Below are 22,829 nucleotides of genomic sequence, written 5' to 3' on the forward strand. Positions count from 1 at the left end.
GTACAAAGAGAATTTAAGTACACAAACATGACAAAAAAGTTATAGTATTCATATGGGAAGACTAAATATCAATTTTTATTCCCCATGTTCCAGAATCACTATGTTTGAATCTATCATTCACAGCAACTTGTTTGAATCCACCATTCACAACAACAGCAACATATAGGGTCCACAGTAGATTTACAGTTAACAGGGAGCTCCTAGCACACATTAATTTTGTTTCATTTTCTAAAAGTCGAGCCTTTGGATATAAGTGCAGGAATTGCAGCACAGCACAGCTGCAGACCTAGTCAAATTGAAAAGAAAATTCTCCAAGTGGAAAAAAAAAATCTCAAGGAGCCTCCTAGGCATATGAATAAAAGCATTTTCTTTAACAAGAAAATTCTTTCTGTAATTTTGTTGAGGAAAATAACAAAAGATCATCATATGTAAAGCTTCTCTTGCTTGCTATTTCTGTTAGAATTGAAACCCTGGATTTTAACGTGGCTAGAAAGAATGGTAACATTTTCTTTAAAACATTCTTCTTACTTGATATATATTAAAACACTGAATATGTATAAGAGCCAACTTTTAATGTCTGAAGGCTCATACCTATGGAAATAACAAAAATTTGAAAGTTTTGTGGTTTTTTTTTTCCATTATATTTCTTTATGTGTGTATCTATTATTTAAGTAGCTACATTGTTTTTAAATTTGACACCTGTAATGCTCTAATCTATGGCCTTTCTAAGTGCCCTAACTACCTAATGGCCATATTAGTAAAATATATGGTGTCTTTCAGTTTAGGGACAGAAACTATCTTCAGTCTGATCAAGCTAGCCTCCTTCTCTGAGTGGCAAACATTCCTTCCTTGGATCATTCATATCAGGTAATTTATCATCCTCATCAACTGATTTGTAGATAGGAATCTCCTCATAAACAACATTGTGGTTAGGCAGAGGTTAGTTTCTAATGAATCCCTTGGAAGTTTGTTTTCACTTTACACACACACACACACACACACACACTGCTCTCCAAGAGCCTCATAAAAATCATCGAAAAAGCTTGTTACATAAGGAAGTTTTATTGACAAAAATAAATATTCCAGACAGCAGTTTTACCAGCCTCCCTTGCTGCAATGTAAACCAGATTAGAGCAACAAAGCAAGGAATACTCACTGCCAGATTCAAATTGGAATTAGATGAGAGAGGTGTTAAGATGTTCAGACTTGGCCAAACTCATGCATGGTCAAAACTGGAATTGTCTCAAGAACTAGGGAAGCTCTAAGTCAATGGGGAAAGATATAAGAAGTCTAAGCATTTCCAGGATTTGCTGGCAGCTACCCAAGGGAATTTTTTGTTTGCTTAGAATTGCAGTATTTGTATGCACAGCTGTACAGGCAATGATGTTCAAATTGTCTGTATTCAGTTTAATTCTGCTCATTATAAGACAGTAATATATGCCAGCCATTTTTTACCCCTCTGAATTTATTATAAATAAACATTAGGGAAAAAAAATTGGGAAACATCACTAGTAATTAATTAGATGTACAGTATCACACCAGAAACAAAGAGTCTTTTAAAAGAAAGCTAGAACTGAAATCCGAATCAGTGCCACATGAGAATTGTATGAACTTTTGATTGCTTGCTACTGCAATGGAACTAGCAATATCAACTAAGTTCAATAGACACAGTAATCAAAGGACAAGGAAAGCAGAGAATATTATGTAGATTAATATCATATGATCTGTATTAATTTTTCTGTGTTTTATGCTGAATATTTTAAATTTTTAATAGGAAATAAAAAACTCTGAAACAAGTGCATTAATAAAAAATGTCAGATAAAGCTATTAGCAAAGTTGACTTAAAACAACTTTTTGTACCAACAAATAAGAAGGAATAAATAGTTTTGAAAGGAATGCATGAAATCAAAAGATAAACAATCTGATTGAATACTTCTTAAAATCTTCAATTTTATCAGTTGCAAAATTAAAACTTTTGTAGAATCATAGAACCATAAAATAGTTTGTGTTGGAGAGAGACCTTAATGATCACTTAGTTCCCTATGGCAGGGAGACTTCAATTAGACCAGGTTGCTCAGACACCCATCCAGCCTGGCCTTGAACACTCCCAGGGATGGGGCACTCACAGGTTCCCTGTGCAACTTTTTCCAGTGCCTGACCACCAAGTAAACAATTTTTTCTTAATATTCAACCTGAACTCACTCTCTTTTGGTTTGAACCCATTCCCCCTTGTCCTGGTCACTGCATGCTCTTGTAAATAGTCCACTTGTCACTGCTGTCCATCAGGACTGAGCCATTGACCACTACCCTCTGGATGTATTGGTTGGATACCCATCCAAACAATTCCTAATCCACCTAACCGTCCACCCATCAAATCCACCACCCTCCAGTTTGGAGAGAATGATGTTGTGTGGAGGACTGTGTCAAAGGTTTACAGAAGTCTGGATTAAAGGCATTTGTAACTTTAGCTACTAAATGTTGTTACTCTGTCACAGAAAGCCACTAGGTTGGACAGACAGGATTTTCCCTCGGTGAATCAGTGCTGGCTGCCTCAAATTACATTTTGATTTCACATGTTCCTAAGCATAGCTTATAGGAGGATCTATACGAGGACGCCGATACAAGAAAATGATGATTCTGAATGAAAAGGGAAAAAAGGATAAATTTAAGACTTTAACATGTACATAAAGGCAATATTTCACTTAAAATTTTAGGCCAAAGACGAGCACAATTCATTATTTTGGATTTCAGTATAACAGAACTCGTTGTTTTACCTGTTTTTCATCCACAGAATTTTTTAAACTAATATTTCTTAATATAGCTCAACTGACTGATGGGAAGCTGTGTAAGAATCAAGTACAAGTAGAGAATTTTTGTGCTGTGGAAGATTTAACCCCTACAGATTTCATGTACATTTCTTCAACATTTTTGTAACAGAATATGATCAAAGATTTCAGTTATTGTGATATAGCAAATGTGTGAAAACACAAGAAAGGACTTAATGCACAGAGGCCCAAAGAATAAAAGAAAAAAAAGCTTCAATGTGTGATTATTGACGTTCACAAAACCATAAAACAGCCCATACAGGAAGGGACCTTGAAAAAATGACTGGTCCACACTTCCACAGTAGAGATGAGATTAAAAAAACCTAATGGGACTATTTAGCTCCACCATGTCCAGTTTAATTCTATTTCATAGCAACATTTATCTCAGCAACTACAAACACAGCACTTAACAGGTAGATGTGATAATGGTACATCCTACAATGCTTTCTTTATGAAGAGAAAAAAACTGTCCCTATGTATGTGAAAGTCCAACATTTTAACTTTTTTATTTTCTCTCCGATCATTGCAGCAGAGTAGTAAAGAGAATATTCTCAGTTGGGTACAAGAAATAGGGCACTTTGATTATGCGGTTGATTAATCACAATCTGTCAATCTGTAGCTAAATATTGCCAATGCAGTATCTAAATAACAGCTCTATCATCTATTACAATGATTATAGCATCATCAGGTCTTAGTTCCTGCTGCTGAATCGCAAGGTTCAGTGAGAACCACTTGCTTTTTAAATTTCTCAGAGTGGTCTAGGTGTAGCTTGGTCTGCTAAGTCTCAGATGTGGTCAATAGTTCATGTCTGAAGGGTTAAAAAGTTAAAAAATATACGTAGTTATCAGCATGTTCTTTAGAAGTTATACTAATATCCAACCTCCACTGAAGAAAAAATCTTTGTAAGAGCAGAAATGTCTCAACTGATTCACAAAAACATTTCTTTCCTGAAAGAGCTGTAGGATTGCTTTGTTACATTTGCATTTAGAATGGCTTTATGACCAAGAAAAATTTATAAATATGGGAATATTATAATTGGCAGATATAAGAAATGCTGCCGTATGTGACACAAGACATTTAACCAGCTGTTAAATTCAGTACTGCATTTTCAAATTCTCTCTTCAAGTTAAACAAGGAAGATCCTGCTTTTTTGAGTGCTTGGAGCTCTCCAGCTGTGAAGCTCCATCCTATATATAATGTCATATCATTTTGCTCAGGAAAACACATTAAATTAGCTAAATTAATACTTTAGGATGCATATTTTAATATTATCTAAGTACTTTTATAATTTTCCTAATAAAATATATGATAGTTAACTTGATCTATCCATGTAGTGACGTATAATGTAATGAATCTTGGAAAAGCTGCTGTTCACTAGATATTTGCTGCCATCTGCAGCCAAAATGTGGAAAACACTTTTCTAGAAATAAAATTCTGACATTTAATATTCAGTGTCCTCCACACCCTGAGAACGTGTTTGTTATGATTATATAATCGTTAACTGAAAGAAATAAGTGGCTACAGCTATCAAGAAGAATAAATTCCTGGGAAAACTGTTGAGAATTTAATGTTCATTTTAGGGAGGTTTTTTTCTCCTGTTAGAGTTTTTTTTAAAGGAAATATTGCATAGATTCTTTTAGCTTTTAATTTGATTGCAAAGCTTCTTTTTTTTTTTTTCAACATAACAAAATTTTCTCTGAAAAGGTTTCTGTTACAGAAATTAGTGCACTTTGAAGTGTAAGCTTTGAATTTGTCTGGACCTGCAAATTTTAGTAACACAGGTTTCTCACAGTTTCCCAAAAGACCTGACTCACTGCTTTTTAGAATTTTCATGGACAAGGACTATTGACATTTTTTTTCTCTCCTATGGCTCTCAACTCTGAAGAGCTGGTTTCAGAAAATCTGTTGATATCCTATTTCTAATTCACCAAGAAATTCTTAGCTGTTGAATCCTTTATCTCAAACTCTTCTTAAAAAAGAAATTATTTATAGGGCATCTACAAGAATTTTTCCTTGTAGGAAATTAAATGGAATTTTATACAATTTTTATTCATAATACTTGAAGTTAGTAATAGAAGTTCATAAAAACCAAAAATATCATGAAACACTTCAAAGAGGATGATTGGGAATGAAAAATTGAGCACAGGATCTACAAAATAATTACGAGGGACATAAAGATAGGTAAATGATTGGCTGTAGCACAAATGTGGTTCAATTAAAACACATTTTAAGTAATTATACAGTTTTTTTTTTTTCCCCTGGGTTACTCTAAGGAGCTCAGAACTTTGTTGAAGTATGTCACTGTAGATCTTTCCAGCATGAATAGGAGTAAAGAGTAAATTGTTTTAATATTTTGGTCATATTTTGTTTGTAAATTACTAGTGAGGCATTCAACTTTGTCCAAAAAAAAGCTAAAAACCTCATGAGGCAAATCTTTTTTGAAAGCATATATGAAAGAAACTTTTAGTTATTTACTGACATTGTTGCAGAATTTAATATGGTTTTTAATCTTTTCCTCAATATAATTTTCAGATAATATGCACTCTATTTCACTTACAGAAATAGCCATTTTTTGTGAAGACGAGTTTTTAGGTTTCATTGACTGAAATTCATTTTATATTGAGACTTGCACAATAATTTAAAAAATGGTTTATAACAAGACAATAAATCATGTAGGTCACATTCATAATACATGCTATTTTATTCTTTTTTTTTTTCTTTTTCTATTTTTCCATGAGAGGATAAGGGTCATGGAATTGTTGGTTTTGGAAAGCACCTTTAGAGGTCACCCAGTTCCAAGTCCCCTGCTGTAAGCAGGGACACCTTTCCCTAAACCAGTTTGCTGGTATCAAAGCCCCATCAATCTGGTCTTCAGCACCTCCAGGGATGGAGTGTCCATCCACAGCTTCTCTAGGAAATGTGTTCCACTGCCTTAACACCCTTAATTAAAAAAAAAAAAAATCTTGTTTATGTTCCCCTTACAGTCTCTTTTAATTATTGAATAGGTGCAGTAATGTCTTCAAATTAAAGGTGGAGATGGAAGCAAGAATATGTGGGTTTTTCTTTTTGTTTTTTATTTTACCATATTTTTGAGGCAATTCTGTTTACTGTTAAGTTGATGCAAGTAAGAAATAACTCTACTGAAGTCAGTAAGATTATTTTTCATAAAGTTGGCATACAGTTAAGTCTCAGGTTATCTTTAAGAGGATTTCATATCTAAATCATTGCAGTTTATTTACTTAGAAAAATCCTCTGATCACAGAGTCCTCTTTGGAATTAGAGTTGAGAAAATGCAAAGGTGACTAATATTTTTGTATTTAGTCCTTCTAACCATCCCCTTCCTCTTCCCAAACCACACCCCTCAAAAAAAAGAAAAGAAAAAAAAAAACACAACAAAACAAACAAAAACCTAAAAAAAAACCCAAAAAATAATCAAGGAGAGGTTTTCCAGCCTCGGTATTGAATGTAAATCTTTGTGATTGTTTTGAATTGCTGGACTACTGAGCTGCACAGCTTAATAATTCAGTTGGGTGTTCATCTCTAAGAACCATGTGATGCTACTTATTAAGCTAAAGTATATTTTTAAAGTTGAAATTATGTTTGGGTGTGCAGCGAGTTCCTTTCAATTAGTTCAGCTGCAGTGTGTGCCTTACTTTCTGTCATCTGCATTACAATAGTAGTGACTTCCTTGCCTCTGTGGGCAGTCAGCCAGAAAGACAGAGTAACCCCAGTGTCTCCCTGTGCTTTCACTGCCATTTCAATGGACTACTGCTGTCAGCAGCAAAAATACAATAAATCGAGGTTCTTTCTTCAGTAGAAATCCAAAGACAGAATTAAGGCATACTTCAATATTTTACAAGAGACTGAGACCATCTGTTAAGATCCAGCTGGATGGCTCTTGGTCTAATAGAGTGGAAATGGATCTTGTGACTCTTATTTAGGTGGTTTCTTCAGCTGTCTTTCCCATTGTTAATCTTTCAGTAATCACATTCTGTGTCACTGAGCGGTCAGAGCAATTTCCTCCCTCAGGTCAAACCTCAGGGGTTATGCTTTTAATTTATTTAATTAATTACCAACTTGCTGAGTTCAAGCCCTGTTAAGCTTTAGGCAGGGGGAAGGAAAACAGGGAAGAAAAAGAGAAGGAATATATGATGGAGAAAGCATTTCCATTTTAAAAGGTAAATTTAGGAGTCAATGCCATACCAGCTAAGAGAGCAACAGAGAGGTTAGGAGGTACTGAAAGTTAATCTTTCCAGGATATTTTGCTGATCCCAAAAGATGGACTGTCTATTCACTAGGCTGTAAAGAACTGTTTTACAGTATCCATAAATCTTGAATACAGGCTTTGTAAAGGCTCATCCCACACTTTTTTTTTTCTTTTTTTTTCTTTTTTTTTTTAATTACACATCAGAAGCATTGCCAAAGTTAGTAGGAAATACCTATCCACCTTCAGGTCAATGGATTTGATATCCTGGTGGGCATTTATCATCTTATAAATTAGCTCAGGGAATTAAAGACTGAATCACATTCTGCTTTGTACTAAGAGATTTAATATGTATGAACGCTGAGGTCTCTTCCAACTTCCAACTGAACATCCTCTGACTTTTAATCAAGTTTTCACTTAAAAATATTTCAGCAACTGCAGTTCTTGAACCACATCCTGAACTGTATTAGAAAGGTGCATATGAAGACAGGCTGAGAGAGCTGGGTTGTTCAGCCTGGAGAAGAAGGCTCTGGGGTGTAGGGGGATACAGTATGGGTAAATGAAGGTGGTATAGAAGGTAATCTTGTCCCCCAATGACTGCAGCTGGACCAATTACTAAAGAGTAGAAGCAGGTCTGATCTTAACAGGCCACACCTGTAGCAGATAAGAACAAGTGGTATAAAAGAGTGGATTGGTGAGATCTAGAAGAAGAGGAGTCAGATGACTGCTGCAAGGACCAGGGACAGGCAGTGCATAGAGGAGCTGCAGCTCCAGAAACTTTGAGGAGGTATGAAGCCCTGGCGATACAAAATCCTTGCACTGTAATGATGTTAGAACTTGTGCTGTCTAAGATGACTCTGGGGAAGCCTGGATGGGGCCTTTCAGTGAATAAAGCAGACTTATGAGCAAGGTGCAGAGAGACTTTTCACCAAGGCCTGTAGTGACAGGATGGCAGAGTGGTTTGAAACTGAAAGAGGATAGATTGAGACTGCACGTAAAGAAAGTATCTTTTAGGGTGGTGAGACACTAGAACAGGTTTTCCAGAGAGGTAGAAGGTGCTCCATTCTTGGAAGTGTGCAAGAACAAGTTGGATGGGGCCCTGAAAAACCTGGCTGAGTGGAAAAATGTCCCTGTCCATGTACTAGATGATTTTTAAGGTCCCTTCCAAGCCAAAATTATCTGTGATTCTACCATGCAGAATTCATTTAGAGAAGAGTTAGAGGCAGAAATAGAGAAGTAGAAACAATCTTCTTCTTTTTTTTTTTTTTTTTTTTTTTTTTTTTTTTTTTTTTTTTTTTCCCTGAAAAGACCCCAAAGCATAAAACCTGATACTTTAGGTAACTTTTCTTTCTGGTATTCTTTAATCAAAACTTTTAAAATGCATCTCAATAGAATGCATTAGTAACTAATTTTTCACATTTGGAAGAAAAGATAAAATTGAGGCCCAAACTTTCTTTAAAGAACAGATATGACCGTTGACAGAACTGAAGTAATAGCACAATATCCATATACTCATTTTATCATTAACTCTTATTTTGGGTGACACAAAAGTGTTGTCTGTTCATTGGGGTTTTTATACTTTGAGAATTTTTTTTGAGAAAATTTCAGTTAAAAATGAAAAATTGTTTGCAACTTCATCCCGTTTTCAAGTTTTAGTATTTTTTTTCACTTTCTATAAATCTATCAGACAGAAAAAATACAAATTGCTTGCAATTTTCATTCCTATTTAGCTGGAATAGAACAACATAGCTTTTGAAAAATCTACAGGTTAAAGTACAGCCTCAGACAAGGCATCTTGTGCAAATCAAACTGGCTATTAAAGGCAATGTTAAAAGCCAGGTCATCTCAATGAGCACTTAGGAGGATGAGTAAGTAATTTCTCACTCTACCACTCTGTGTCCTTCTAAGGAAGGTAATAATGTCATGGGCACCAAGGAATTTTTGTGTTCTCACACTCACACCATATAGACTCTATATACTCTTTCAGTATTTGGGGGGTTGTTTTGGCATGAGGATGTGATGAGGATGATGAGGATTGATGATGATTTGGAAGATTTAGTTTTTTATTTGTTTTGGTTTGTTTGGTTTTTTCCTTTTTTTCTGTTTATACCTTGTTAATTTAATGGACACAAACTGTCAAATCCACACAAACCTTCTGTAGGCAGGTTAATTAAGTTAAATCTAATTTAACTAATCTAATTAAAATCCAGTTGAACACCAGGCCTACTTATTTCAGTTGGGAGGGACAGGATATATTCTATAGGTATTAAAAGCAGAATTCAGTTCCTACATATTCAGAATTTCATAATCACGTCAAAAAATTCAGTAAATCTGTGACTGTTTAAATTTGAATTTGAAATTTACTGTTAGAAAATAAATTAACAGAACTAGAAGATTATCTTATTTTAAAAATTCATGTTTTGCTAGTGTTACTCAGATACTTAGCAATTAGTTGTATATGTAAGGAAGACATGTTAAATTATTGTGGTAAGTCTTTAGAGAATACTATCAGGTCAAAATTAATGTACATTAAGGGACAGCTCCCGTTCAAGAAATTTTAATATATCAAAGGAATTTATACAGTTAGTGAGAAGAATACAGAACCCAAGCAATTTGTAGACAGTCAGGTGACAGATAAAAAATGGATACAATTGACTTTAGGGGCAGTGCTTTAGCCTGCTCTCCTTTGTCTCAGAGGTATTTCAAAGTCACTTACATCCCAGGGATAGTTTGCAAAGTTAATGTCAAAGACTGCTTCATAAAAAGAAGTTTGATTAAATTTTATGCCTTTTTCAATTGACTGTTATGAAATGGAATTCCCCATTATCTCTTCTAATGACTTTAAATATTTCATGTGTGTTAACTGGATAATGAAATCATTAAATGATTAGTTTATGTTTCTTAAATTATATATCAAAGGTTACTGAAAAAAAAAATTACATTGTCCCTGAACCCTGTTGGAGGGCAAAATAGTTTTACAATAATGTGTGTTCTAAATAGGAACTAAAAAGAATCATATTCCTGTTAGTATATTTCATCAAGTTACAACCAATGATGTTGTATTCTTCAAGGCATTACTTGGAAATAAAAATATGGTTGTGTTAATATTCATATTTTCATAGGAACCTTCTGTGATCATCCTTCCTCTTTTTTTCATGCTACACAACATTGCTTTCTCATCAATGCTCTCAAAATTAAACTGGATTGAAAATTGAGTAAATTTCTAACAAAATACTGTTTCAGCGAGGCATGTACAATAATAATAATAATAAAAATTAACAACTAATTAATCATTGTGCAAATTTAAATTTAGAAAGCAGCGAGTTTATGGGCATTCTGGATAAAAGAAACTTAAACATCAGCCTATGTGGAGGCACAGTTTACTCTCTTTAACCAGTCAGAATAAAACATGCTCACCCTTGCCTCTTTCCATATCAGTTAAAGTCCTTGTTAATCTTTTAACTGTGTTCAGAGATTGTTTCTTGTGTCTCATGGTACAAGCTTCAGAATGTCATGAACTTATTCCTGCAACAGATTCTCTTCACTTTTTCAAGTTTTTTTCTGCAAGCACATGATAAATACATAATCTGATTTCAAAAATAATTTCAATTATGCTAAAATTCTAGAGTTATAATAACTCTACATTATTCTAGAGTTATTATAACTAAGTTACAATAACTTGTGGGAGCCAAGGATTTCCTTTGAATTCCTGAGCTGATAAATTCTTAGGGTTGAATGCTCAGCATGTGTAATGCAATACAGATTCATTAAAACCAACAGAAGTAGGTAAATTTACGTAGACTTAGGATCTATCCCTTCATATTTAATCTAGTTTCCACACTGGTTTTTCGGCTTGCTCTTTATATTCAGCTTTAGGGATATCTGGCAGTTACGGTGGATGGCTTTCAAATATTTAATTAAATTGTGAAGTCACAACTATATTTTATTTCAAAATATTCCCTAATGCTTTAAACCAATTTGTTCAATTTTGAAATTTTAAACACTAGCTTCTTGACATATATCAGTTTCATTCTGTGAAAGTAACTGAATTCTACTACTTCCAAGTTCGCTCCTGGTCTGAATAAAGAGAACACATAATTTCTAACTTTTCTTACTACAGGTTCTTTGTAAATATTTTTATTGCTTTCAAATGACTTCAGAGACAAAATCCATCTTTTGTGAGAATTTTCAAAATTGCTTTTTTGTAATTGGTGGTGCTTTATGCATTTTGCCTTTACCAAGGAAAAAAATTAGAGACAATTATGATTTTTTTACATGGACTTGAGAATAGAATTAAAGAATCTATATTATTTAAGCAAAACTCTGGGGGCAGAGCTGTTTTAAAACAAACAAAAAGGCAAACTAATAAAAATTCCTGTTAACCCATTACTCCATAACCAGAAATTTTTGTGTTTGGATGCAGAACTGGTAAAATGATTCAACAACATGTTTCAGTGTTACCACAGGCTTTCATTGTGCATAATGAGTACTTTTGTCTGTGTAGCAGGCTCTTGCTTAGCAATGACATAAAGGTAATTTTGACCTGAAGAATTTTTTTTTTTTTTTAAACTGGAAGAAAATTTCAGATAAATATCATGTCTTTGAGAGCAGTTAGAATGCCTCTAAGAAACTAGTTAATAGCAAAGAAGAATAATTTTTAATTATTAGTTAAACTCTCAATACACAGTCTGGATTTCTTGGATCAAATTTAAGTAGATTGTCTAGAGTTAGTGATGATGAAGTTCAGTAAAATAACAGATTAAATCAATGGAAATAAAATGAAGGGATGCTCTGCTGTGAATTAATTGAGAGATGAGCTAATCCTCACACAGCTACTTAACTTGCTGCCACATGGGAGATAGGGGAAGATAAAGACAATTTAATAAATAAACAAAAAAGATGAAGGAGAAGAAATTAAAAAAAAAGGGAAAAAAGCTACTGCAAATGCAGTAGTTGACCACTAGCAAACTCACACCTAGTCACTTCCTGAGCGAGGGTAACCATTGAACCTTCTGAACATGTGGTGTGGTGTATCCCTTTGGTCAGCTGGAGTCAGCTGTCCTGACTGACCTCTCCCACCCTCTTCTGCACTCCCAGTCTGCTGCTCTTTGCTAGAAGGGACAGCAGCATCAAAAACTGAAAGGGCCTTGATGCTGCAAAATTGTTACTCTGCAAGTTCTAAAACATTGGCGTCTTATCAAAACTGCTCTGATCAAGGGCAAAACAGACTCTGCTTGGGGAAACTTTTCCTTTTCTTTAAAAGATACTTTAAAAGGCACTTTAAAAGATATTTATTCAGTTGGGGTTTTTTTTGTTTGTTTGTTTTTTTTTTTTTTCCCCATGGTTCTTCTAGTCCTTACCCAGAGTCAGAATATCAAACAGTCTGAAATCTTAGTTTCTGGGTGGATATATTAATCTCTGGTTCATGTTTCCTTTTCTATCTAGCAAATACTTGATAGTTTATACAAATTAAACACCATTAGCAGGATACTAGAGAGGGCTTCTTCCACTGTGAAGCATTTCAGTTGATAAATTCACCTGACTTGGGAACACACCGCTCTAAATCCCTAATTTAAACTGGGGATTAACATTGTGTTCTATCAGACATGCATTTTTACTGATACTTGATGCAGATTTTTTTCTTCCTAATGAGGGCATTTACTCAACATTGAGCTGTAGGATTCAACAACCATTTGAATTAAAGATAATTAATTTTGTCAAAATGGAACAGACCTGATAAAAGAAGTTGGGAGAGAGCACTTCAGGAACACATTTTGAAATTTTGAAAGCATTCTCCTGAATACCTATTAGGTCAACGTTTTTATTAGTTTTGTTAGTTGCTAATTGTTTGAAAACTAATTCTTAATTTCCTTATAATTGACCTGCACTGAATAAAGCAAAACACCAAAGCAGACATGTTCTAATGAGATGGGTCCATTCAGACAGAAAAGTCTTTATTCCATATAATCTTTGCTAACAGAAATACTGCAAGTAAAAGCAGGGGTTTCAAATTGTCTCTATTTTCCAGGAGTAAACTTTTAAAACTTTGCAACATTTACTAGTTGATTCTGAAACAGCCTGAGAAAACAATATAGGCTATCACTATATGTATTATCAGTGATCTACAAGAGAAGAAAATTATTGCTGAAATTTACAGGTGAGATTGTCACATGGGGGAGAAAGACTTGAATGAAAGAATCCTTTTTCAAAATAAAGACATTTTTATTGTGGGGTTTAGCTGAGTGATGGGGTTTTGGAGGGTTTTTTTTTCTTTTATATCCCCACATAGTTAATCTTCTAAAACATTCATCAGTCTGTAATAGCTGCAGCATATGTACCAACTCTGAAGAAATTTATTGATTCTTAGGAGCTAACAATCAGTTTTCAAGTTCTTTTTTTTTTTCTTTTATGTTCTATAGTATTTTATTGGGGTGCTTTATTAGATATTTGTGAAGCCTTTTCTGCCATATCTGTATCCTCAGCATGGTAGAAAGCCTGAAATCTGCTATTCATAAATTCTTTCTAGACATTGCTTAGAGTTTTCCATATTACCAGCAAGAGATATTCTTACTTATATAAGATATTTGTCTAGTGATTTGATTGAATTTTTAGGAGGGACATTACAAACAACAAAATTCTGTCACATGCAGAATAAAATATATTGACAAAGAGGATATGAAACCAACATGTTACTAATTTTCTGTTTGATACTAAAACCCCAATTTTTCATGCTACAGAGTAAAAATTAAATAATTATTAATTATTTGTTACAAAAAATAAGAATAGGTTTTCTAAATCTGAGTATTTTTCATCCACAGAATGTACTGAAAAGAATCTGCTACCATGATTTCTTGTCACTGATGGGAACATGAAGAGTCATGAAAGGGAAAAAAAAAATCGATTTAATTTTCTTTTTTTTGGGAGAGGGGAAATAACAATATATTTCTCCTATTTGATTATCCTATATCTGACATTTCTAGCTTAACAAAGTAACATAATAAATTCAACACAAATATTAAAAATTCATTCAGTCACATAGTTTACAAGAGGGATATTTTTCAGACAAGGTCAAATACAAATGAACTGGTGAGTGGAAAATTGTACACAGCTGTTGTAGTTAATTTCTTTCCTTCACAGGGAATCAAGGGCTCAAGTCCTGTTTGGCAGTCAACAGTGAATTTGCAGCTCTTTTGAAAATTTTTTTGTGGCACTAAGGTGGTGAAGCCTATGCAGCTGCTTCCCACCAAAAGAGCTACAATTACTTTCTTTCAATACAGCACAAGGAGAGCATCCTGAGACAGATTTTCACCATTAACATTTATGTGCTGGTAACAGGCTGAGTTTGAAAGGCTGAAACCAGTGTTATAGCCTAGATACCATAGACAGAAAGTAGACTCTTGATTTCCACCCTCCCTTTTCTACCAAGATGAAAGGTATGCTTGGAAAAGCACAGAGATAACTGACAGAAAATGCTTTCTTCCTGTTTGCTGATATATTTACAAAGCTCTAATCCCACAGTCACACTAATCCTTAAGAACAGGTAAAGGCTATTGAGGCTGCAAATTTTAAATTTAGTCTGGTTTTTTTCACATCACTGCTGCTTCAGTAAGTGAAAGTAGATGCTAAGGACTTACTGCTTTGACTTCTTGGGAAAGTTGATGGTTTTCAGATTGGTATCCCTTAAAATGCTGTGTTTATGAGCCTATGTAGTCAGACATCATATTTTTTCAAAAAAGCATTATAATCCCTTTACAAAGAAGCAGTTCCACATGTTCTGATTACCTTTGGAAATTTGACTCCTGTTTTGCACCTAGGCAGCATCACTGTTAAATAAATACCACACCTCAGTTCTTGTAGAAACATTTTATCTGTACTTCTTGTAGAAACATTTTATCTGTACTTCTGAAGGGAACTAGGTATTAAAAAAATGGTTGTTAAAACTTTTTTCAGAAAAGAAAAACCATTAGTAATTTTTTGTATATCTTATATATGATAAAAATTACTGTTATCACAAAAATAATTTGCAAGCAAACCAGAAAAAAAGAAAAGAAAGAATGAAAAGGAATTATATAACTTGGGTATGTTTTGATAAATTTTGATCTTATTGCCATTACTTTAACGTCTTTCAGCAAGAATATATTTTATTTAAAGGAAATAGTGATCGTGTCCAGAAAGGTGAAAAGGAGAGAAATGTCCTGAAGAATGCTGATGAATACATTCATTTTTTTCTCCCAGATGAAAGCATGAACTCAGTCTGCACCATTCGCCTCTTTTAATATTTTAAAATATTAAGTGTCAGTGAGTCTTACCATTTTAGAAAATGAAAACAGGGCTTTCAGTTGCTAGTGCTTTTGGGTTTTTGTGGCTCTTGCTTTAAGAGTTTTAATTTAAACATGAAAGCAATAGTCACCAATTACCCAGGAAAAAAGAAATAGCAATTATATAATGGTGTTTCTATTATTTAAGGGAAAGCTGGCAGAACAACAATAGCAACTCATTACATGACTTTCATTATTAGGTTTCCCTTCTCTTCAATTTCATGGCCAGTTTTGAAATCTCTGTGCATATGTGTTAGTGTGTGTGCATGTGTGATATAATTTTAAAGACATACATTCTATATAGGTCATTTTACTTCCTTTCAAAAGCTGTGTATTTCAAATAAATTTCTGACACTTTTGAGTAATTTAAGATGCTATTGTTAATGCAATGGATTACTTATACATTCTTATTCATACCTCATGCTACAGTTTAAAAAAAAGCATTATGAGATTCAGTGGCTAGAATACCTATTTATAAATAAAACACATCTCCTGTAACTTACAGAGTTTATAACATACTAATATATACAATGATGAAATGGTTATGGTTGGAAGGAGACCTTAAAGATCATCTAGCTCCAATCCCCCTGTCATGGGCAGAGAACTTTATACTAGACTGTGTTGCTCAGAGCCCCATCCAAACTTGTTTTGAACACCTCCAGGAATGGGGCAATGGCAACTTCTTTCAGCAATGCATTCCAGTATCTCACCAACCTCACAGTGAACCATTTCTCCTAATATCTAACCTAAACCTATCCTTGTTCATTTTAAGGCCATAATCCCTGGTCCTATCAGTACATGTCCTTATGAAAAGTCCCTCTCCAGCCTTCTTGAAGGTGCCCTTTAGGTATTTGAAGGCTGCTGTGAGGTTTCCCTAAAGGCTTGTCTTCTCCAGGCTGATTAGTCTCAGCCTGTTTTTGTAGGAGAGGTGTTCCAGCCCTGTGGTCAGCTTAGTAACTCTCCTCTGGACTTGATCCAACAGGTCCACATCTTTCTTTGTCCAGGACCCTAGAGCTGGAGGCAGCACTCCAGATGGTTTCACTCCTCATTTGATGCAGCCCAGACTGCAGTTGCTCTTTTGGCTCCAAGTGTACATTGATGAGCCATCTTGAACTTTCTTGTCCACAAATACTCCCAAGTCTTTCTTCCTAGGGCTGCTATCCATTCTCTGCACAGCCTGTACTTCTTGGGATTGCCCCAATCCGGGTACAGAGTATGAACACTGCCATTAGGGCTCATACTGCCCCACAAGTTTGATAACTCAGGCATCCTTGTGGCTGAATGTACTCACAGGTCACAACCTTAAATACCCCTACATTCCTTCAGTTTTGTGCTGCAAAATCACCACTGCAACAGTTCTGATTTTATTTCAAATACTCTAGGTTTAAACCAGCCCCAAAATACATTAGATTATTTAAATAACACAAATTTTTTCATTGCATCTCAATGTTTACAAAAAGTACGCACTGCAGAAACAGGAACAAGACAAACTGATTTTGTGCCCCAGTAAGCACAGATCTTGGTCTGCAGGAACTTCATGCTTATGGAAAAACAGTGAGTGAGTTTACAAAGCATGTCCTTGTTCAGTGTCATACCTACTAGAATAGTGGATCTACAGTAGATCTAATAGAATCTACTAGTAATAATTTACACTACCTAACAGTATAGTTCAAGAGATTAAGCAGTCTGGTCTCTAATTAAAGGATTAACATGTTGCATCTCAGACTATTTTACACTGGAGCACTTTCTCATAACTTCTGACTACATCTTCACAACACTAAAATAAATTTAAATTCTGGCTGAAAATTTTCCAAGGGAAAAAAGGCTTAAAGCTTTGATTGGCAACTCAAAAAGTACAGTGAGGTGTGGATTTTACATGGCTTCAGAAATCTGAATAGCATACTATTTTTAAATGTTTGTTAAACTTTAAAAGAAGATTTTCCACTTCTCATTCACTGATGTACTTATTGGATCTGTTCCAACCCTTAACATATTCTATAAAGCCTTGAACAAACCTTGTGGCTTCAAATGGAATCAGTTTGAGTAGGAGAATCATTGGTGCTGGATCACAGATGAGCAGAAACCAAATTATAAAAAAAAACACAAAAATGTTGAGTTTGGGTAATGAAAAAAAGATCCATAAAGGGCCATTGACTGCAAAGAAATAAAGTTAATTCTGAGGTTGCTTTCTCTATGTTCCAATATCATCAATTATTTAAACATTTTATATTTTGCTTAAAAATAAATACCTCTTTTTTTTTTTTAGTGCCTAATTTTAATGGTGAAAATTTCTGCTTTTTTATCAGTCTTTTTTACCCTTATTGGTTAGGTTAATTTGCAATATATACTCAGCAATTAGTAGCAACCAATGCATTCTATCGATTTAAATTTGGGAATATATTACATGGGAGTAATACTTTGTAGAAGTAACAGCCATGGAACTATTAAGGTGTTGTACCTCTGGAGGATAATAATTTGGGATTCATTTTAAAATTCAGTATCATTGGAAGGGTGTAAGTGTATGAGTCTGCACCATACAGAAGTCCTGCCTACTCTTTTATAGTCCTTGCAGAACTATTTAATGAGTGTGGATGGGAACACACACCAGCATCATTTTCCCTTGTACAATGGAATCACTTTATATTTATATTAACTATTTATGCTGGTCATTTTCTTCTGAGTTCACTGGGAGAATGCACGATTTCACAACAAATTCCAGGCAAAGATATCAGGGAGTATTACTTTATGCAATCATGCATGACACTGTCTGAGATGCAGTATTATAATACAATCTGATGTTTGCAGCATGTTCTGGCTATAAATTGGTTCAGTAGGTCCTTCAGAGGGTCCCTCACTTCCTTGAAATCTGTTTGAAGAGCCATCTCCTTTCTTTACATCTACCTGGGATCTGTAACAGATTCATAACCACCAGCCTCAGCCATTGCCTTTTTCAGGGTAAAGACAACAGGAAAGTAGATGCCCTTGTACCATTTTATTTTTCCCTGGTGGTGATGCCATCAGTTAATTTAAACCGTCTTTAGCTATTTTATATATGAGCGCATATGAGTCCATGCATAACTAAATAGCTAACCAAGAGATTTTGAAAGAAAAATCTGATTGTGATCTACACATCAGAAACTGATTAGAAATAATATCCAAATGGAGGACAGAGAGAAAGTGGAGATCTGCCAACTACAGCTATTTGTGGAAATATGATGAAAGAGAATTTTAATAAAAAACATTCCTTCACAAAGACTACAGTATCTTGCTTGGAGTATTTTCCCAGAAGTCATTAGGAGATTGAAAGCAGAGTTTAGAAAATCTCTGACTGGGTTCAGGGTGCTGTTGTTCATCATGACTTTTCTTCAATACACAGATCTGAGGCACTAAGCAATGCCATGGGGCCTGGACTGCCTAAAACAGGTCTTTGGGTCTCAGGCTTCTTCTGCAGCTTCTTCATACTGAGACCCCAGAAACAAGCTTCTTCCTGTAATTTTAGATTACCTGATACAGAGTCAGACAGTCTGGGAGCATAATACTCTAGGGAAGCAATGTAGCACTTGTCCAAGAGAACATATAATTAAGTAAACATTAATGACATAATCAACAAAACATTTCACAAGATATAGTCTTTCTAGAATAAGGTGTAGTCTGAGGCAAAACTTTGATTAATAAGACTGCCTGTTTTCATTCTGTCTTTGCACATCAGCTATTCAGTATCAGTTTTCAAAGCTGCGAACTAAAGCAGGCAATCATGTTTGGATGTTCAGGGTTTGTCTCCACATCAGAGTGAATGGAAGTAGAAGTTTAGCTACTTAGTTGTTGGTTCTATAAACTCAATTAAGATACAAGTAGTATTTTTCAAATGAATGTTAAAATGTAAGATCTGTGTTTAAATGCTATTAAAATACTCAGATTTTGTTAAGGCAAATATTCAGATTGTAGAGAGGAAGGTATAATAGTTATATTTCTTCTAAGATGATTCTTTTTGTTTTTCTTCATCTGTCATGATGAATATTGAGCACTTGAATTTACTTAGGAGCAATATGTTACAATATGTATATAAAATGCAATAACTCATTAATATATGAAGCCACTAAAATCAGAAAAGTTAAATTCAGAACAGCTTTTTTCTTTTTACTACAGGTGTAGTATATTCAGAATACACAAGAAATTGCACAAAACAATCCAAGTGTTTATATCTCCCAAGTACACAGAAGTTTCCCAGGAAAAAAGAGAGAAGAAAGAACATAAAAAATAACTAAAAAAACCGAGAGCAACACAACGTATGTGTTACATATAATAAGTCAGTAATTCAGATCCAAATAGGATTTTAAATAATCACAATTTAAACAATATTTGTTTAAATAAAAACAATCAACTAACTAATTGACACATAGCAATTTTTAAGTGTCAATCATTAGTATTTGGCCTAGCTTATTTAAACATTAGATGGGCCTCTAAAACAGGTCACTCAGATTTCAAATATAAGTAGAAGACTATCTAATCAGGGCAATTAAATGTGTATTATTAAGGGTTCATTCGGTTCTTTTAATCATTATACAATTTAGAAGTCAGTTTCTTTTATCTGTAACTTGGATCCTTGAACACAGAGCACTTGAGGGATCGAGCATCATTTCCATTAAGTGTACTTTCTTTGAAGTAACATCTTCAGTCTTTTGCAATATAATTCCATGTTAATTTAAATCACTGTTCTGCTTTCCTGTAATGAGCCATATTTTTACAGCACTTGACTGTAACAGTGAGGTGCAGACAAAACAGGTCTTGAGGAAATTAATTGGCACAGGTGGAATTGGCACAGTATGTAGCTGACTGATTTTAATTTTATTTTTTTTTTAACATTAGCTTGCTTTGTTAAAAAATGTTGCAGGTACCTGCACTTGTTATAAAATAATACATTCTTTTCCTAGGTTAGAGCTCCACTTGGTGGTCAGAAGGACAATATGTAAGTTTGTCATAGACCTCATTTAGAAAAGAACCACAAGTATACTTAATATAATTTTTATTATATAAAGCAATAATTTTAAAAACCCAAACCCCAACCGTAAGTAATGTGTACCTTGATTTTATTATAAGCTAATAAAAGTACTTTTACTTTACTTTTTTTAAGATGGAAATACACTGTTCCTTAAAGCAAATGCTGAAAAAACTTTAATTCTCACTGATTAATCAAACTGTATAGCAAAATTCTTCTTTGAGGTGGCAGATATAGAGCAGGAACTAAAAAACACTTGCCACAGTGATAAAGAGAAGTGATTTTGACTTCTTTTTGGGATTCCAAGAGCACATTGGGAAGGGAAGAAAGAAAAAGATAATGATTGGGTTTTTAGATCTCATGTGCAGTTAATTTGTTAAAAGCCTGTGTTTTCAGTGTCAGATAGCTAAAGAGTATATCGATATTTCCCCGTCTAATAGAATCTGCATTAGATAAAATTTTCAGATTCTGATTTTTATACATATAAACAAATATGGTAATACTTCTCTGTTTTACAAACAAAATTTTGCTCACTGGAAAATTATCAATGGGAAAAATATTCTGTCTCATTTAATTCAGTGGTATTGGTATCAATTAACTCCTTCCACCTCATCATAAACTTTCATGATAGCAACTTAGAACAACACAATCACACCCTTAATAACATGTCTCCTGACACTCACCAGTAACTTCCATGTCTGGTTATCATCTAAATGAAGAAGATGCATAGACAAATCATGTCCATAGTACTTTATTTAGTATTTATAAACAGTCAGTGGGCACAAATTGAAGCACAGGAGGAAAAACTTTTTTTATTCTGTGTATGACCAAGCACGTGCACACATTGCCCTGAGAGGGTGTGGAGCCTCTCTCTTTGAAGATTTTCAAAAGCCTTCTGGACATGTTCCTGAGCAAGCAAGATTTAAACAGCCCTACTTGTGCAGTGTTGTTGGGCCAGGCCAGATGTTCTCCGGAGGTCTCTCCCAAAACCAGTAATTCTGTCATTATGTGTTTCTGTGGTTTTGCTTAAAGGAGAATCTCTAAAAACTTGCAATTATGAGGATAAAAGGTATCCTAAATGGTGAAAATCCCCATGAATCCTAGTTTCTACTACTGCTTTTAAATTTTTATTCACAATATTTTTCATGGCCACGAAAAATTTGACCGCTATAGTAGCTGTCTTTTGGACACTTACTGGGTTTTTAATGAGCTTTTCAGCGCAATTCTTTAGAAAACTAGAGTTTGAAAAAGTCAGGTAAAGATATTTTTCTGTAAATTTTCTTAAGCATGTTTATTCCATATAAGATTGTTTTAAATTCCTGGACAATGGGTGTAAAGAGTCTTAGTATGAGTTTTTAGAGAATTTAAAACAGATAACTCAGAAAGAAAACAAAGAAAGAAAGAAAGAAAGAAACAAACCATCAAGCAAATATGCTTAATGGCCAAACTTTAGAATAACTGTGGCATTTTTCAACCATTTACTTAAATTCCTACAGCCCCTAAATGTATTATTTCTTAGTCTGTTAAAAGGTCTGTGATTAGATGCACTGTTATTTTGAAGAAGAAAACACATATGATTTATTCTAAGTATGCATGAACAACAATACTTGTATAAGGCGTTGTAATCATGTAAGATTTATTTCACCTAGCTTTAGTCACATAAAAATCATGTATGTCTGATCTATCCTTATTGTCAATGGGGGAAAACAGGCTGGTTTGAAGTAGATTGAATAAACCAGTCCTGTGCATCTACCTAAAAAGAAGGTGAACAGTCTTGGGGAGACACCTGCTTATCTCTGAATCTCCATCCAGATCAGTGAGCCTGACTGTTCTCTGCCCCTGAGGCTGAGTGACAGAGTCACCTCCAAAAAGACTTTAGGGAACAATGTTTTGCACATAGTTACTCCTGAACTGTTCTCAGATAGTCTTTGAAAAAGGCTGAGTTGCCTTAGAATGAAACCATGTCAGTGACTGTGAAAGAAACAGTAGAAATAGTTGTTTGTGCCCAGGAAGGTATTGTGGCACTAATAATTTACTGAAATGGTTGTAGTTATAAGTTTTTACTTTCAGCTGAGATGCTTTCCATGCAGCTCCACCAACTTATACACAGAACTGCTATTTCTCACATGATAACACTGTTTCTGAATGACAAATTTCCTTTTTTATAAATCTATGAACCTCCTGATAAACTCAGCTTGCATGATAAATTCCAAAAAGTCAATACAAATTGAAAGGCACTGGGTTTTACTAGAAATCCTTTATGGAACTTTATAGCACAGAATTACAGGGGAGCCTAAATATCTCAAAATGGCTTTCATCTAAAATACCACTTCCATAATTCTTGCCAGAGGATCATATAATTCTGACCACTCTCAAACTGAGATGTCAGCAAATATTTGCTCTCTTCTCCCCACATAGTTATTACACTAGAGATTTAAAAGGTAAAACAATAAAAGGTTACAAGAAAAGGATACGTCTTAAGTATT

Source organism: Fringilla coelebs (assembly GCF_963513975.1).
Source record: "Fringilla coelebs genome assembly, chromosome: 2".
Classification (NCBI taxonomy): Eukaryota; Metazoa; Chordata; class Aves; order Passeriformes; family Fringillidae; genus Fringilla; species Fringilla coelebs.